Source organism: Psammomys obesus, unplaced genomic scaffold (assembly GCF_907164565.1).
Source record: "Psammomys obesus unplaced genomic scaffold, mPsaObe1.curated_primary_1811, whole genome shotgun sequence".
Lineage (NCBI taxonomy): Eukaryota > Metazoa > Chordata > Mammalia > Rodentia > Muridae > Psammomys > Psammomys obesus.
Genome location: NW_026585644.1, coordinates 30,765,093 through 30,765,677, shown reverse-complemented (window position 1 = coordinate 30,765,677; position 585 = coordinate 30,765,093).

Here is a 585-nt window from a genome sequence, read left to right as displayed (position 1 = left end):
AATAGAGAATGCATTAAAATATATGAGTCTGGAAACAGTATCTGTGCATGAGGAGCAAACTGGCAGCTTAGTGGAGCCCAGCTTTGAGGGCTCAAAGGAAACATGGACAAGAGCAATGCTAAAGGACACATGGCTGTTGTCTGCAGTGGTATAGGTCTAATTAATTTATTGACATAATTAGTACAGAGTTATTACTAACATTTCAGAACAGTCACCAAGTGAGCATGTATATATAGTCTCTGAATGAGCTCAAAAGAACCCTGTACTTATCGTAATTAAGTTAATAGTGCTAGGAAAGCAACACAAACTATAGGGGCCATAGCAACAGACCAGAAGTCATGCATCCAATTTATTTTCTCGACATTACAAAATGTCTAGATTTTTTACATCTCACCAAACAGAATCTACACAATAGATATCTTTGTGACTGTCAGAGTTGACTGTCTTTCTTCTTGTTAATTTTAGCACTTTTGAAACTATGGGCCAAACTGCTTCATGGTTTACAAAAATAAAACAGGAAAGCCAAACCGAATAAAATAAAATAAAATAAAATAAAATAAAATAAAATAAAATAAAATAAAATAA